Genomic DNA, 16,654 nt, shown 5'->3' with positions numbered 1-16,654 from the left:
AACAAAATCCCTTTCTAGACCTAGAAGACAAATTGGGTCAACTGAGGCAGCGAGAGGCAAAGAATAAGCAGTTCTAGTCCACATGTGCGAAGTAGCAAATGCTGCCGGGGGGCCGAAGTTACAAATCTGCAGTTAGGGCTGAGAAGCTGTGGCTGGAGGTCGAAGTAGTGTTGCCGGAAGAGATTCTGCTGGGTTTGGAAAGTAGTGAAGCAAGCACATTCTTGAGAAGCTGATCTTGGTCTTGGAAGGGCTTCAATGTTGGTCAAGGGTCTTGGTATTCGTCAATAAAGAATCTATAAGAAGAGATTGAAGGGTTTTCCTCTCAAGAGGAGAGGTTTTGCCATGTCTTGGAGCTTATATCATTTGTACTTGTATCTTGTTGATTTTCTTGTTTTGGTAGTTGTTTGATGATTGAAGGACACACTATAATAATAATAATAAGAAGATAATCCTAATAAGTAAAAAGACATCACAAGCAGTTATCATAGTTAGAAGAATCATTAATGTCATCTTGCCTTAGATTCTTCAACATGCTATCAGAGCTATGGTTCGAAGAAGGCATGAAGAAGGTCAACTTTCTTGTGAAGGAGCTTGAAAAGAAGAGTTCATCATTAGCAAGTCTAACCAAGCAAAGTTTCGAGGCAGTATTGAATAGTGTCTTCTCTTTCAAAGATCTCAAATCTTCAAAGAATGAAGGAGTGTTCTCAGCCCTCACCGAAACATTTCAAGATGAAAATATGTGGGTAATAGATAGTGGAGCTTCAAGACACATGACTGGATATCACATGCAACTCGAAACCCTATCCAAAGGGATGTCCTCATACTCTGTGGAGCTTGGTGACAACAAGAGCTATCCAGTGAAAGGCATTGGATCTACATCAATTGAGTTGGAAGGAGGAGGTAACATTCATCTCAACAACATTCTATATGTTGCAGGGTTATGCGAAAATCTTATTTCTGTTTCATCATTAGAAGAAAAAGGAGATAGAATTTTTTTTATAGATGGTAAAGTAGTGGTTTGGGCTAAAGATTCTAGCATTGAAAAAAGCTAAAACCATTGGAGATCGAGAAAGAAGACTCTACAGACTCTCATCTCCTCTAAATCAAGCACTTGTCCACATTGAGATAAGTCCGTGTGAACTTTGGCATAGAAGATTGGGCCATCTTCATTACAAGATCTTGCCAACTCTAAACTCCATTGTAAATGGGATACCAAATCTCAAAGAAGACCATGAAGGAGTCTACAAAGGCTATGCTCTGGGAAAGAATGCAAAGAAACCATTTGCAAATAGTACATCTAGAGCTCAAGAGATTCTAGATCTCATCCACTCTGATATATGTGGTCCCATGTCTAAATCACTTGGATGTCATCTATATTATGTTACTTTCATGGATGATCATTCAGGGAAAACTTGGGTTTATTTACTTAAATCCAAGGACGAAGTACTCATAAAATTTCAAGAATCTATGTTTGAGGTAGAAAATCTGACAGAAAGAAAGATAAAGATTCGGCGAGTATACTTCCAAGGAACTCATTGCTTTCTGTAAGGAGGCTAGGATTAAGAGGGAGCTTATAGTTCCATACAATCCCGAACAGAATGGAGTAGCTGAACGAAAGAATAGAGCTATAGAAGAAAGTGTCAAGGCTATGCTCCATGATCAAGATTTACCGAAATTCCTATGGGGAGAAGCAATGAAGATTGCAGTATAAATTCAAAATAGAAGTCCTCACAGGTCACTTGGCAATATAACTCTAGAAGAACTCTTCACTGGGAAGAAACCAAATTTTAATCATCTCCAGATATTTGGGTGTCCTATATATATTCACATTCCCAAGGACAAAAGAAAGAAGCTAGATCCCGCAAGCAAGAAAGGAATATTTGTTGGATATAGCAACTCTTCCAAGGCTTATAACATCTACATAAAGGTAGGACATCAATTAGAAGTAAGCAGAGATGTAATTTTTGATGAGAGCATTGCCTTCAAGAAATCTAAAGATCTCCCATTCGATTCTCATGAGGAGGATCTTCCTATGTTTGAGGAGGAAGTTAATAAAGAAGAAGAAGTCTCTCATCATGAATAAGAGGTTCAAGTGAACCAATCTCTCCCCCTGAAAGAAGAAAGAGACCCAACTGGTTAACTTCTATACTTCAAGATGCAAAAGGTCACTTCGCAAGCGGAAGATTCAGGGAGAGAAAGAAACCAAAACGATACTCAGGATATGCAACATACATGTCAAAGCTCATTGAAGATGAACTTTCCACTTTCGAAGAAGCAACCAAACACCAAGAATGGAAGAATGCAATGAATGAGGAATACTAATCTATTATGAAGAATGGTGTCTGGTAAATTGTCCCAAGTCCGGAAAACAAATCAGTGGTAACCTCCAAGTGGTTGTATAAGATCAAGCATCCTGGAAGCCTCAAGGCTAGATTCATGGCTTGAGGCTTCTCTCAGGAAGAAGTCATTGACTATGAAGAGACCTTTGCTCCCACAACAAGGTATCCACGATCCGATCTCTGATATCTGTGGCAGCACCAATGGGATGGAAGGTACATCAAATGGATGTCAAAACAACATTCTTGAATGGTACCATAGATGAAGAAGTCTACATAGAACAACCATTGGGATTCAAAGTAAAGGATAGAGAAACTCATGTTTGCAGATTGAAGAATGCACTTTATGGCCTCAAGTAACCTCCTAGGGCATGGTATGCTAGATTGGATGCATACTTGCAAAGGTTAGGTTTCAGGAAAAGCACGACAGGTCCCAATCTCTACATCAAAGTAGAGAATGATGAACCTGTCATCATTCTTTTATATGTAGATGATCTTCTAATAACTGGTAATGAAGTAAGAATTCAAGAGTGTAAGAAAATGCTGGTAGCCAAATTCAATATGAAGGATCTAGGACTTATGCATTACTATTTGGGACTGGAAGTTTGGTAGGAACCAAATGAAATATTCCTGGGACAAGGGAAGTATGTGATCGAGTTATTGAAAATGTTTGATATGATGGAATGCAAACCCATGACAACTCCGATGATCACAAACTTGAAATTGTTAAGGAATTCTGAATCTAGTCCAGTGGATCCTACTAAGTACAGACAATTGATTGGTTTCCTGATGTATCTGGTGAATACTCGACCAAACATATGTTTTTGTTGACACCTAATCATTGGGATTGGGTGAACATTTGTAAATATTGTAAATAGTAAATAATGGAGAATAAGAAAATGAAGAGACACTGGGAGGTGAAGCCCAAGAGTCTCTCCCTTCTTGTATATAACCATGAGCAACCTTAATGAAGAAACACAATTCGATTTGAGGAGTTACCTCCTGGCCTGACATGGTATCAAAGCCAGTCTCTATTTTTAGTTTTCTGTCCTTTGTAACTCCCTCCTGCCTCTGCTCTTTGTCAAATATCTGCATTTGGACAGACCACCCTCTGCATTCAAATGCACAATCGAATTATCTCTGTGATGATTGCAAGGATTTGAGAGTTAACCTCTGGTTGAATAACTCTCATAGAAGCTCCTTGCTTGCGTGGTGTGGAAGTGTTGGAACGCTGGTTAAAATATTGTGGAGCAGATCTGCAAGCATTCGGTGAGACTGCAGTTTTCATTCTGATGGTGAGATTGTAGTGTTCATTCTGTGTTGGATGGTGAGATTGCAGTGTTCATTCTACATTGAAAGCGCTTGGTAAGTCCTCCTTTACGACAGGAAATTGGAATCCATCAACATTGAAGATTTTTTATAGTTGATGGAATGGCATAAGCATAACTATGACTGTGTTAATTTATGAGTTTTTTATAACCCATGTTATGTAACTCCCCCTCCAAACGACATAGTATATCGTGATACCATACCGCCTCTTGTCATAATATACAACGTTGCAAACAGCCATATTAGTATCTAAATCATTGTGCCAGCGAATCTGTTATACCCGGTTACCAACCCATCGTGTAGGGGAATCAGTTACACCACATACCAAAGTCCCTCCACCTTCTGGCCCACCCACCTTTCGGCTTTGCGTCATTGACTACTCCGTCCATACTCCTGTAATGTCGGCGCTTCGTCCATACACCTGTGCAGTCGATGCTCCCTGTTGACCTCTACTGGTCAACTGTCCATGCAGTGCACCCCGTTTTTCTTGACAGAAAAAAGCAACACCTGATCAGCATGTCCGTGCCATCCTGCCATCAGCAGCAGCTTGATCTTTTTGATTGTAAACCCAGTTTGCATGTATTAATTGTAAATAATCTTAGCAGACATGAAGTCATGTATGTAATTTGCCTAGGTGGACCTAACTTTCTGATGATAATCTACGTCCCGGAAGGTTTTTTGTCTCACCGATCCACGGATCGGCAGAGTTTTCCTTCAAACCTGACCCCAAAGCCGGGATTGATTTTGTCATTAGAACTTTAGGAGAATCCTAGTGTGTTGATCTGCTAGATTATCGTTGTGTCGCAGAGCTGGGTGTTTCGTGAGGGTCTGTATTAAATGGGTTTGTCCCTTAAGGTGTAATTTTGTAAAAGTCATGATGTAATGTGTCCTGAGGGTCGAGAAATGTTTTAAATCCCCTCATGAGTCCTAGGTCCTAGGTCCTAGGTGATGTTTCCGAAGGTTTAGTTCAGTGATCCATTTTAAAATGAATTAAAAAATTAAAAAATGAATAAAAATAATAAAATAATGGAAAATAATAAAAAAAAAATTAAAAAATCAAGTAAAAACCCTAACTAATAAAATAATAATATTTTAAGTGAATAAATCGACGGATGAGATCAAGAGATGTCTCGATCCTCATCAACGGTCGAGATCATTTCTACATGGATCACTCGAACTAGCCGTTAGGATCATTTCCTTTATATAGGGTCTTAGGGGGTCATTTCAATTCATTCGATCTGTGAGTCTAAGACTGAAGAAGCTCTCTTGTAAATCTGTTTCTGGTTAATAAAGAAGACTTTGGGGTCCATATCTTGCTGGTGTTACTCTCTTAAATGCTGTGAGATTGTTTTAGTTTCTGCATATTTTACTTTCAGTCATCGATAATAGCTTTTTTTTAAGAGTATTGTGAGCACAGGTATCTTGTTCACCTGCTAGGGTTTGGGTGCTGTTAGGGTCTCTGAAATAATGGCAGGTATCTCCATTATTTCCTGAGATCTAGCAGCATTTTCTCTCTCTTTGCTGATGGCTGCTTGAGATGTGCAGGAAAACCTTTTAGTGAAGAAGATTTGGTGGGCGTTAGGGGAAGTTCTCGGCTGAACCAGCCAACTCCCACAAGCGTTTTTTGTTGAGCCCAGCTGGATTTGATCCTGGGTCTATCATTCGGTTTTATGTTTTAGTTTGCATGAGAAAATTTCTAAAGTTTCTCACAGTGACAATCTGAAATTTCTTATCTTTAAAAATTTTCCTGTTCTTATGGTTAAATCTGGCTGTTAAAGGGGCCAAATCTGTAAATTATCAGCTGTCTAGGGTTTTTAATTTTTTGATTTTTACAGGGTTTTGTTTTCTTGTACAGGGTTTTCATCAAGATCAAATTTTCAGAAAGAGATTCTCGAAATCATAAAGGGATTGATCGAATTCGGGAACCCAGCAAGCCTGCACTCCAATTCAGATATTCAAGGCCACCGTCACTGTCTAACGAATCTGCGTGTTAGCGTTGAAATCACAACCGATTCACGTTTCACTTCCTATGCCGTCTGGTTACTGGTCTCAAGAAATGGTTTAAGGCTCTTATAGTGATGAGCAAAATCTTCAGCATGAGGATCAGCACTTGAAAGACGTTAAGGCTGCCTGTTGTCTCTGCCGTAAATGCAAAACCCTGCTGCCAAGCTCCCATTTTGTCTGCAAACGTATCGATTTGAAAGCCAGTTGTTGATCGATGTAATCGGTGACTTTAGCATTCATCCACACAATCTTCTCCAGATTGCCGCCATCACCTGTGCGTAAATGAGCTCTGGTGTGATTGCATGTGATTGACAGCGCATCATCGTGTAGCAATTTCACCTGCACATCTCAAGTCGATCAGCCAAGAGATTACGCTTGAAACTCTGCAAACATTTCATGTGATCTTCACTCCCTCACCATTACCTGCGAAGATTCATTTCTGTGTTGACTACCTTATTTCAGTTAGCGTTGGCATATCTTCAGATGCGATAACAGGAAAAGGCGGCTCTGAGCGAAACCAGCGTGGATAAAACACGCGGACGGGTCAAGCGATCTATGAGTTTTGGTGAGGTAACAGTGTTTATCGTTCCATTCACAAACTCGCAGGTGAAGCTTCACGCAAACGATTTATGGTGATCAGGGCTCGGTTTCTATTTTGAAGAGGGCATGACTGTGTATAATCGCCAGATTTTAGCATGCATTTTTTTTGAAAGACTGTGGCTCAGCTTGTCTCAGTGCGTGTCAGTAACATGTAGCGCTGTTGTTTTTCGTTGCCACCGTCCAAAATCCTGCGTTCATATGCCCTCCTTCGCTGCCTGTCTCCTCACGTCCTCATGCCGTCTGACCTGCACAAGTAATAACCAAAGCAAGCCGTGAATCTTTCAAAATCTGTGCGGCTAGGGTTTCAGGTGTTTCTTCGGCATTCCTTCCTTTTTCGAGTCGGATTCCTTGTCTTCGTTTGCCAGGTAAATCGCTCATTTGTATTGTATGTTATAGCTTTAGTCTAGTTTTTTTCTTAGTTTCGTTTTGTGATTATTAGTTAGGTTTAGTGTTGACGTATGTTAGCTTTAGTCTAGTGTTAGCATAGTTAGATCTTTCTTTTTTTTTTTGATTTGCGTAAGTACTTTTAATTAACGTAGGTTTGGTTGAGCTTTATAAAAAATCAAAAAGCAAAGGAAATGCATTTTTAGATTTAGTTTGTAAATAATTCTATTTAGTTTAGAAATGAATTTTTGTTAAGTTACATTTAGATTTTAGTTAGATTTTATATTTTTGATATCTAGAGTTTTGGGTTGTGTTAGATTAATTTTAGTTCAAATTTCTTTAACTTAGGTTATATTTAGATTTTAAAATAGTTTTAAAATTTTGTTATAAAAAAAATCAAAAAATATTTTTGTTATATTTTAATTTGATTTTTAGTCTAGTTTAGTTTTAAAAAAAAATTTCATTTAAAAAAAAAAGAATAATAAAAAAAAAAAAAAAAAATTTGAAAAAAAAAAAAAAAAAAAAAAAAAAAATTGGAAAATTATTTTTTTTGCAAGTCTCAAGAGCTTTCGCGTTATATCTTTATTGCTGAGATCTAAAATTTTCAAGCCGAGATGCAAAATCGATATCTGGTTAATGGTTTATAATTCTCGTGGTATTTTAAAGCATTCATCTTTTCAAATTTTCAGTTGCCGGGTATCGTTTTGGTCATACGATTTAGCTGATGCTAGATGGTTGCTGTTCATGGTCCATGTTTCTTTATCATTTAAAAAGTAATCATTTAAGCATTGACTCCATAAGGCACTGGTCTGTTAAATTAAACAAATCTTTCGAGTGCTTTTTATTATCGTATCTCGTGTCTCCCAACCAACTGGTCGACAGTTGGTCTCATCACCTCACAGGGTCTACCCCCCTTAGCCGCGGGAGACAGGCTTAAACGGAGGGATCGGGGATCAGAGTGACAGCCCCCGGTCTGAGCGTTGTCGTGTCAATCCGCGCGACAACACTCCCCATACTCCATATTGTGACATTGACTACTTCGTCCAAACTCCTGCAAAGTCGACGCTCGCCATACTCCATACTGCGTTTGTTGGAGATTACATTGAACGCTGACCCATACCACCATACGAATCCACCATACCACTCATCCTTTTTAATATAATATTGTGTTGCGTTTGTTGGTCCCATTGCCCCACTGTGGACTGACATCAATACTCTGCCTACGTGCCCATATCGCCTACGTGCCCTCACCTACCGTGGAGCCCCTCCCCCAAATAACTCTCCACTACATAACCCTTCTCCTGTTAAAACTCCTACGCCATATAACCCCTTCCCCATATATACCTCTGATATATACATATCAAAATCATATTTTCACAGTTTTGTTTACACAACAAGAGCAAATTTTTGTCAGCAGAGGAGCGTTTTCTTTTTTTTTTTTTACAAAATACACATTTAAATGCATTCATTGATCTCTATAGTTGGAGTAGTTTTCCTTTCCAGGAGAACTGTCCTGAGTGGTCTCGGAAGATCAAACACACTCCTTTTTCCAATGAGTTATGGAAAGGAGTATGTGAAGGTGTAGGAGACAATGTCCCTGAAAAGCCCACTTCAGATAAGGAGTTCGCCATTTGGGAAAACAAGAACAGCAAGGCCTATGCCTTGATTGCAACATCTATAAGGGAAGAGGTGAGTCACGATATTTCACCATTTTCAAATGCTTTTGAAGCCTTACAGAAGTTGAAGGAACTCTATGACTCACAGTTTATGCTTGAAGTTGTCCAATTGATGATTAAATTGTTTAGTCTTGAATTACAAAATGATGATCCTCTTGCTCTAGCATCAGAAGTAAAATCTATTATGCATGATATCAAAGTCACTAATGTTGAACTAGACAGTCCTCTATTAGCTTTTGTCAAGGCACTTTATCCCACTTATTCAAATTATCTTGAGTCATTGCAAGCAAATGGAAACCTCAAAGAGGTTACCTTTGACTCCGTTGTGAATGAGAAAGATTTTGGGAAGAAGACAACTTAGTCTTCTGAAGAAGCTGTGTGTCTTGCACATAGAGAGAAGAATCATGCTCAATATTCTTCCAGAGGAAGAGATGGTCGAAGAGGAAGAGGAAGAAGAAATTTCAGAGGAAGGGGGGGCAGGCACTCTCAAGGAGAAAATTCTGATCCTTATTGCAGACGTTGCAATAGAGATGGATCACATGGTGCATCCACATGCAAGTTGCCTTGGGACAAAATTGAGCAGGAAAGAAATGAAGCCAAAGGTAAAACCAATGACAAAGGGAAAGGTAAAGCAGTTGAATCTGCTCGCTATGTTGTGGTACATTGTAATATTGGAGTAAATGAAGACTTGTTTAATGCTTCACTTGCTTCTTGGAAAAATGATTGGTTGCTTGATTCAGGAGCAACTTGCCACATGGCTTTTAGAAGAGATTTTTTTGAAGAATGTACTGACAATGTTGATGGCGCAGTATACTTTGCAGACAAAACAAAACTCAATTCATCAGGGCTGGGCACAATCAGGCTCAAATTGCCTGGTCTTCCAAACTTTCTTCTGCATGATGTTTTATATCTCCCATAGCTGAGGAGAAACTTGTTGTCCTTGTTCCACATCCCGCCAGCAAGGACACTCCATTCATATGTTTGATGGCGAGGTTGAGGTGAGAAAAACATCAAATCACTCACTTGTCATGACGGGGATAGAAGAAAAAAGACTTCTGAAGCTCCAAGGTACCTTTGCTCGTGCACAAAATTTCTCATACAATTTTCATTATGATGAAGGTACATTTCCATCAAGTCGATTATGGCATGCTATGTTTGGACACTTGAACTATGACAGCCTTCGCTTGTTGAAGAAAAATGGTGTTACTGGTTTGCCTACAATTCCTAGGAAACTTAAGCAATGTGATGCTTGTATTCTAGGAAAGCATAGCAAACAATCTTTTCATGATTCACATTCCAGAGCACATAGAAAACTTGAACTCATTCATTCAGATTTATGCGGTCCAATGCCTGTTCCTTCTGCAAATGGAAATAAATATGTGATGGCATTTATTACTGACTACACCAGAATGTGTTAGGTTTATTTATTGAAGAACAAATTTGATGCTTTTCAAACATTCAAGAACTTCCGTACATGGATTGAAAATGATGCACAATCTTATATTGGCTCTATTCGCACTGATAATGGAAAAGAATACACTTCAAATGAATTTGAAAACTATCTTCACCAACATGGAATCAAACATCAAACCACTGTGCCTTATAATCCCCAATAGAACGGAGTAGTTGAAAGAATGAATAGGACAATCTTAAATATGGTACGTTCCATGATGTTTTTCAAGAATGTAAAATTGATGTTTTGCGCTGATGCAGTTCTATGTGTTGTATATGAAAAGAATAGATGTCCATCTAATGCTATTAGAGACATGACCTGTTATGAAATGTGGTATGGCCACATTCCTTCGGTAAAGCATCTCAGGGTCTTTGGTTCCACTTGTTATGCCTTGATACCAAAGGTATACAGAGACAAACTTGGTGCAAGGAGCCGTAAGTTTATCTTCTTGGGGTATTCAAATACCTCCAAAGCATGCCGTCTCTATGATGAAGTTAATAAAAAGTTTGTTGTATCTATAGATGTAATCTTTCTTGAATCTTCCAAAGCTGACAATGTTGGTGAGCGGCAACTTGATCGCTTGGATAGATTTGAACATGCAAAATCATTTCAAGAATTTGATAATCAGATTCTACATCTTGAAGGGGGGATTCCTATACTAGATCAATTGGTGGAATCTTCTTTTGAAGCACTCTCTCTCCCACATAAAACTCCAACCACTGATGATACTTTGAGTGATGTGATTGACAGAATTGGGAGTCTCAATCTTGATTCAGTCCCAACTCAGTCAATTGAGCAACTTGGACCATCTCAAAAAGGTCCCCCATAGTGGCTGACAAAGACACTTGAAAGTGTTCATCTTGATGAGGTTGGAAAGACAGGAACAAGAAATTCAACTAGGCAAATTGGAGGTGATGTAGATGATTTTGATTCACTTGTTGATATGGATGTTTCTTATGATTGTGAACTGAATTTGTCTACAGATTTTGAACCAACTTCCTTCAAAGAAGTCGTTTCTCATGATGAATGGAAAGAAGCGATGCAAAAGGAGCATGATGCCTTGATAAAGAATGACACTTGGAAGCTGGTTGATCCTCCAATGGGAACCAAACCAATTGGTTGCAAGTGGGTCTACAAGAAAGGGTATAACGCTGATGGCTCATTTGACAAGCACAAAGCCAAGCTTGTGGCAAAAGGTTTTGCACAAAAGGAAGGGGTCGATTATGAGGAGACTTTTGCCCCCACAGCAAAATGGGCTACCATTTGGACACACTTTGCCTTGGCAGCTTAGAACGATTGGAAAGTCCATCAAATGGATGTAAAAACTACTTTCTTAAATGGAGATTTGAAAATGTCCCAGCTAGAAGGATTTGTTGTGAAGGGACATAACATAAAGTATGCAAACTTGTGAAATCCTTGTATGGCCTCAAACAAGCACCGCGAGCCTCGTATGAAAAGTTAACTAAGCATCTTCTGAAACTCAACTTCAAACATTATGATCTTGATGATGCAACTTTGTTTGTCAAGAAAGTTGGCAAAACAGTTGTATATCTTGTGGTATATGTAGATGATCTTTTGATGACAAGGAACAATGGGAGCTACATTGCATCCATAAAGAAGGAATTGAGGAAAGGTTTTGAAATGACTGACTTGGGCTATGTTCACTACTATCTTGGTATTGAAGTAACTCAACATCCGAAGTATTTATTCCTCTCTCAAATGAAGTACATTGGAGATCTGTTAAACAGGTATGGCATGGATGAGTGCAATCCTTTGATTACTCCAATGGAACAAAACTTAAAGCTCACATCCATTGAAGGAAAAGAATTTGAGGATGCAACAAGGTATAGACAACTTGTAGGAAGTCTAGACTACCTAACTACTACTAGACCAGATATTTCATTTGTTGTTGGAACCTTCTCCAAGTTTATGCAAAAGCCTTGTGGGGGATATTGGTCTACTGCAAAAAGAGTTCTAAAGTACTTGAAGGGAACCCAAGACTTTGGACTCAAGTATACACAGGTGGGCGACTTCAACTTGATTGGATACTTCGATTTAGATTTCGATGGAGACAAAGAAACTGGGGTATCTACTTCAGGTTATGCTATGAGTCTTGGATCGAGAGCTATCTCCTAGAGATTACACAAACAATCAGTTCCAGTAGATTCCACAACAAAGGCAGAATATGTGGCAGTTGCTGAGGCAACAAAAGAAATTGTGTGGCTTAGGAAAATTCTGGAAGATTTGTAGGTAAAACAAGTACATTCAACTCCACTCATGATTGACATCACCTTTGCAATAAAGTTGGCCAGGAACCCAAAGTTCCATGATCGAACGAAGCACATCAATACAAAATACCATCTAATTCGACATCATGTTGAGGCCAAGACAATCCATCTACACCATTGTTCCACTAATGAGCAGATTGTAGACATCTTCACCAAAACGTTTGGAAGAGAAAAGTTCGAAAAATTTAGAACGATGCTTGGACGCATAAACATCCCTTTAGATTAAGGGTGGGAATGTTGACACCTAATCATTGGGATTGGGTGAACATTTGTAAATATTGTAAATATTAAGTAATGGAGAATAAGAAAATGAAGAGACATTGGGAAGTGAAGCCCAAGAGTCTCTCCCTTCTTGTATATAACCATGAGCAACCTTAATGAAGAAACACAATTTGATTTGAGGAGTTACCTCTTGGCCTGACAATTTTATAGTAAATGTTCTCAGTCAATTTCAAATGGAGCCTAGACATGATCATTGGATAACTGCAAAGCATATACTGAGATATCTCTAGGGAACCGTCCACTACTGTGTGAAGTATGAAAAAGGAAAATATGTTCATCTAGAAGGATTTATTGATTCCGATTGGGGAGGCAACAAGAAGGATGGAAGAAGAACTAGAGGAGGATGTTTTATCTTGGGATCCTCCATGGTCTCTTGGATGAGCAGAAATCAAGAGACAATAGCTTTAAGTAGTGCTGAGGTTGAGTACATTGCAGCCTTGAAGTGAACAGGGATGCGATTTGGTTAAGGAAGATGTTATATGATCTGTTTGCAGGACCGTTGGACCCTACCATAATACATTGTGATAATACCAACTGTATAAGGCTGTCTGAAGACCCGGTATTTCATGGAAAGACTAAGCACATACGCAACAAGTACCACTACATTCGAAAGTTGGTACAATATGGTGTACTGAAGCTGGAGTATATCCCCACCGATGATTAAACTGCTGATATTTTGACAAAATATCTTCCCAATAAGAAGCTTGTGTATTTTAGAAACTAGGTTGGATTGGTTGACATATCTTCCATAGTTGAGAGGAAGAGATAGACACATCGTTCTTGTCTTCATTTTTGAAGAAAGAATGGAGGATTGAGTAATCATCTGGCACCCGATACTCTTTGAGGATGTGGTAGGGCATCCAAAATAAGAGTAGGCAAGAGGACCGATATTCTTTGAGGGTTGGGGACCCAAGATAAGAATAGTCTTAGAAGCTCATACTCGGTGAACACCCGGGTGGGTATGTACCTTGAGAGACAGTGATGAAGGTGTCTATAATCATTGCTCTCGCCAATATTGTGCTCTGATCTATTGAGAGATAGAGTTGTTAGTCAAGGCCTTGCTATGTGACAATGTTGGTTATAATGATGCTATACAGATGGATTACAAGTTCGACTCTTCTTATGAGATATCTTCAAGTATTGAAAGTAGACATGTACCATTTATTAATACCTCCCTAGTTAAGAGGGATTGTTGAAGAAAGTGTAACTTTTGATTCTTGTATTTTGTAAAAGAAAGAAAAATGATTATTATTATTATTGAGGTTGGGTTTCTTGCCCAAGAAATTTCTTTTATAGGTCAAACACTAATTGAAAGTGCTTCTAGGATTGTTCTAGGTCAAGAAGTGAAATAGGGACATTGTCATAATATGAAGACACCATCGGGCATCTTGTAAATTGTAAAAAGAATTATTTTTGTATTTTACTGAGCCTTCCAAGACCAAGTCGGCCTAGAAGCTGAAATTCGTACCCTTGGAAGACCTATATATAGGAGACAGTTCAACCTCATTTGGACACATTCATTCCTCTCTCTTATGCGAAGGAAGAAGAAGAAAAGTGCAATGAAGAAGGCATAAGAAAGAGAAGAAGTCTTTTGGGTTCCTCTCTCTCTCTTTCTCTCCACATGTGCGAAGAAGAGGGCTGAAATTCTGCAGCTTTTCCCTAGGGTTTTTGCTGTCAAGCTAGGGTTTCATTGTGGAGTTTTGATCTGGTGAAAAAAAGTTGAAGGAAGGGCTAACGAAGTCCCTTTCTAGATCCATAAGACAAATTAGGTCAACCGAGGTAGTTGGAGGCAAAGAAGAAGCAATTCTAGTCCACACGAGCGAAGTAGCAGTTGCTGCAGGGGGGCCGAAGTTGCAGATCTGCAGTTAGGACCGAAAAACTATGGCTGAAGGTCGAAGTAGTGTTGCCGGAAGAGATTTTGTTGGGTTTGGAAAGCAGTGAAGCAAGCACATTCTTGAGAGCTGATCTTGGTCTTGGAAGGGTTTCAGTGTCGGTCCAGGGTCTTGGTATTCATCAATAAAGAATCTATAAGAAGAGATTGAAGGGTTTTTGTCTCAAGAGGAGAGGTTTTGCCCTGGCTTGAAGCCTACATCTTGTGTACTTGTATCTTGTTGATCTTCTTGTTTTGGTAGCTGTTTGATGATTGAAGAACACACTATAATAATAATAATAAGAAGATAATCCTAATAAGTAAAAAGACATCACAAGTAGTTATCATAGTTAGAAGAATCATTAATGTCATCTTGCCTTAGATTCTTCAACAAGCTGTTGCAGCATAAAGTACCTCACCCCAAACCGTCGATCAACAATGACTCTTCAGTTAGATGAGAGTCAATGTTGGCTGAGAATTTCAGCCCATATACAATGGATTTAAAAGCTGATTTCAGCTACAAGAATTTGTACTTTTCCACACCTAGGTACAAAACTGTTTCAAAAATTATGTACTAGGCCTCTAAAGCTTGCCATAATTTGTAAAGAGCTGTATTCACACTTGCTATGTGCAGTTCTTGTGGCTGATCCACAACCTCATGCAATTGGTTCACATTCTTCCAGGCCTCATTGTGTGGCCCCTTTGCATCAATTGACCTAGCATACCCTATTTCCATAGCTGGGACTAATCGAGATCAATGTTACCAGACTCGAAATCGGCAATAAATCAGCAAGGCAAAAGAGCAAAGATTTTTAATCAGATCATGAAAAGATCAGGAAAAAATCGGTGAATTCAATAAATAATGATATACACATATATTGAATTAAAAAAAAACGTTTTTCATTGCTATTCAATAAAGTCATGTCCTAACAATGCATAATATCAATAGATGTCCAAAATATCATGAATGAATAAGTATCTCATATATGTTATGGGTCCAAACATGATCCAGTGTACTGGGTCTTGACTCCTAACCAGTGACTACATAGAACCAGAAACATTTGCTTCTAAAAGTTTATAAAATACTGCATACTAATCAGTAGAAAGGCAGTAACTGAAATCTCTTGATTGCTGTTGAAATGATATGATAATGGTTTGGTACTGAAATCTATGACAGGGAAAACGCTGAAGCTAACATTGGAGCACACTGCACACTATGCCTCTATTACACTACGACTCTATTACGCAGAGTAAACTGAAACTGAAACCATTCCTCTATTACCTTCTCGATGTATGAGTTGCGGGCCTGAGCAGTGAGAACTGAGTTATGGACTGGCGTTTAATTTTGAACCTAACTAAACCATGCAGCAAAAAGTACGGGAACCCTAAAAGTTAAAACCCTTGCACACCGAGTTGAGGGCTGAAAGTCGCCTCAGTCGTCGAAATCACAATTAATTGGTGAGTCGCAAGTCAAACTCATGTTGACCATGAGTCAAACTTAGTCAACATGAGTTTGACTCACCTAGAGTTGAATCGGATTGTTTGAGGGAAGAGCATTAATCGCGAGTGATCACAGATTCATGTTTCACTGATCCAGATACATTTAGCTCTTTTGGCTTCATTATAGGAAACGTAATTGCTTTCCTACCTTCTTCTTTGTCATGAATGTCAAATTCAATACCATTTGAACAAGCAAAGAAATCAACATACAACAATTAATTTTTTTCTGTACAAACTGCTCACCTTCATTATATAGCATTCCAGCTTCTCCTCCATTACTGGAATGTGGAACTCCTATTTTTGCCCATGTTGTAGCCTTCCACCTTTTCCTCAGTCATTGGAATGTGGGGGCTCCTCCTCTTTATCACCTTACTTTTTGAACCATCGATTTCTCTTCTTCTCTTGAAGCTTTTTTGGCACTTCTTGCCTCCTCTGCATTTGATTTGGCCCTAACTGACCCTGTATCCTATTGCTGGCGTGCCCTAGATGCAGTTGCACCAACGCTCGAGCTTGATTTATAAAACTAGAAGCATATGTGTACAATAAATGCAAGCAGCGACAAAAGAGTGAGATATAATCATATGATTGATTCTCATTATTCAATTCTGTGGATGTCAAGACATATCAGGGAGACAATGTTCTGTACTGCAATTCCAGGACAACCACTTTTTAATTAAACATGATCTCAGTTATCTAACCTATTTACGACTTATCAATAATCATGACATGTGTCTTAAATAGTTCAAGCCACTTTATTAAATGTCACGTTGTTACAACACGGATTTAACTCCTAGTATATTAAATCATATGACCATTATAATATTCTAATTCTAACATTCTTGGGACAATTTAAGGGAAGGCGATTGATAACATTAATTAGGTTTAAAGGTCTAGTTTGATGTTCTTCAGCTTTGTAAAAGGAGACTTTATTG

General features: G+C 38.7%; 1 protein-coding gene across 1 annotated transcript in view; it reads left to right on the top strand.

Moving 5' to 3' along the window:
- Positions 1 to 16,654, top strand: part of LOC149262275 (AUGMIN subunit 6-like) — a 307,382-nt gene that overhangs the window by 167,317 nt on the left and 123,411 nt on the right. The window lies entirely within an intron of this gene.

This window comes from Pinus tabuliformis, chromosome 6, assembly GCF_031772625.1.
Source record: "Pinus tabuliformis cultivar Carrire ecotype Pingquan chromosome 6, CPIR1, whole genome shotgun sequence".
In the NCBI taxonomy this organism is placed as follows: Eukaryota; Viridiplantae; Streptophyta; class Pinopsida; order Pinales; family Pinaceae; genus Pinus; species Pinus tabuliformis.
This window is presented reverse-complemented; position numbering and strand designations above follow the sequence as displayed.